Raw genomic sequence first — 2,443 nt, forward strand, 5'->3', positions numbered from 1 at the left:
ACCATTGTCAGCTCTGCTGTGCTGTCTCAGGCTAGGTGCAGGGCCCCTTTCTCTGGAGTGGTGCAGCTAGTAAGGGTCAGGGCTAGCTTTCCATACTGCCAGAGGTGGTGGGGGGTTGGGAGGGAAACGTCACCTATTTGTCTGTGCCACCCTAAAGGCAGACGTGTGGAGGGATCAGCTCTCCCACACTCACACCCTTGGGTGCTCACCCCTACTACCACCACCAGGGCCAGCTCCACTATGTTGCCTGGGTAAGGCACAGAGCCTGTCCTGATGCGCTGCAGTTGATGAGAGATGATGCCAGCTCTCCGGAATGCCTAAGCCAGTGAGGAGAGGGGCCAGCTCTGCACAGTCTCTGGACATCCATGTGGACATCCCCATGTTCTCTAGTGGTGATACGAGTCATGGATATCAACACCAACCCTGTGGTTGTGTGGCCACGGACTCAGACATGGCCCTAAGTTGTGGTCTGGGCTGGGACCTCACCGTGGCCCCAGGTGGCAGGGCTGGCCACTCACACCAGGCTACTCCTCTCCATCCTTGAGTCTTGTGAGAGGGCATGCCATGTTTAGCTGAAAACAGACACTTGAGAGGGTGTGTGGTGTTTAGAGTGACTATAAGTGGAATCCACAAACAGTGAGAGGATGCTCTTGCATTGCTACACCATGCAATGCTTTGCTGGTCTTTGCTGGTCTTCACTTCATAGGGAGAAACGTGCCAAAGAACTTCTCGTGATAGTCTGGCTGACTCTGGCCACTTCTGCTGACTCGGCGGAGTCTTGCTGTTTCTGACGGATCGCTACGGATTCATGTTTGGCGTTTGCTATTGAACTGGACTGCTGGTATCCTGACAACGAAGAGTGAAATTGCCCCAAGGAGCTACTTCTAAACACGTCCACAAACTCTTTTTTCCTATCAACCTTTTTCTCCCATCTCTGGCCAGTGCGCTAGAAGGGAAATTGAAGTGTTTAAGAACCCTAAATTAAGTTGGTTTGAAAAGTCTAAGCCTACAGGGAGTCCCCATTTTTTTCCTCCTTTTTCTTTTCTTCTCTTTTTTTTTTTTTTTTTTTTTTTTTTTTTTAGATTCAGCCCTCCAAGTAGAAGTGGTATCAAGAGAAGATTAATTTGCAACTTTAGGTTATAAGGAATTTCTAATATATGTAAAAATTGAGAGAGATGGGTATTCCCATCACCTAGTCCCAACAGTTTATTACCAAACTATCTTGTCTCCTGTGATATTCTGAAGCAAATCTCAGGTACTATGTTCCTGGAGCTTCTGAAACACTATACATATGTTCACTGAGCTACATCCCCAGCCTAGACACTATGACCTTTAGTAATCTGTAAATATTTCTGTATAGTGTTGTTGTAAATGCTATTAATTAACTCTATTTGTTCTTAATATGACCCAGTCAGTCTCTAAGAATTGAGACTCTTATTGATCTATTTAATCAGTTTTAGCACAACAGCACCCAGCCAACCCCCAACAGTATACACCATTAAAGTAAAAAGATTATTTTTGTAGACTAAAAAGCGCCTCTCAGACATCCTGCAGACATCCTCTCCCTTTCAGGCTCAGCTACAATACCTGCTCCTCAGAACTGAGGGGGCCTTGTTATCTGTTCATTTTCTATCCATCTATTTACTATTCACCCTACCACCTTTCTATCCAGAACACCTTTATCAGGCATCTACCACTTGTCAAGTTTAAGGCTAGTTCTTAGGGATACATGATAGCCTTGGCTGAAGGCCAGCCTTATCTACAGAGTGAGTTCTAGGACAGCCACGGTTAGGCAGAGAAAGCTTGTCTCTAAAAATGATTTTTTAAAAAAGATAGCCTTGGCCGACATAAACTGACAGCCCACACAGTACTGTCGTATCGGTAGCCATGTGTAGCTGTTTTAGCACTTAGAATGTGTCCAGTCTAAATAAACATATGCTAGATCTATACTCTCTATACTATATATCCACTACAAACACTGGGTTTTGGCACTTAACATGCTAGGTGAAAGATTCTATTTTTTAATATATTTTAAACTTGTTGATTTATTTTTATGTGTACAGGTGTTTTATCTGTGTGCACGCCTGTGCCTGGTGCCCTCAGAGGCCAGAGATGACATCGGATCATCGGAAGCTGGAGTTACGGATGTCTGCCATCATGTGTGTCTGTGGCATCAAACCTGGGTCCTCTGGAAGAACAGAAGTGCTCTTAACCATTGAGTCATCTCTCCAGCCTTTTATTAATGTTTTTTAAAATAAACTTTATTTTAAAAAAAAAAAAACTTGCAAATCAAATAACATCACATAGCTGGGCGGTGGTGGTGCACGTCTTTAATCCCAGCACTTGGGAGGCAGAGGCAGGTGGATTTCTGAGTTCGAGGCCAGCCTGGTCTACAGAGTGAGTTCCAGGACAGCCAGGAGTACACAGAGAAACCCTGTCTTGA

The sequence above is a fragment of the Mastomys coucha genome, unplaced genomic scaffold (genome assembly GCF_008632895.1).
Source record: "Mastomys coucha isolate ucsf_1 unplaced genomic scaffold, UCSF_Mcou_1 pScaffold5, whole genome shotgun sequence".
NCBI lineage: Eukaryota > Metazoa > Chordata > Mammalia > Rodentia > Muridae > Mastomys > Mastomys coucha.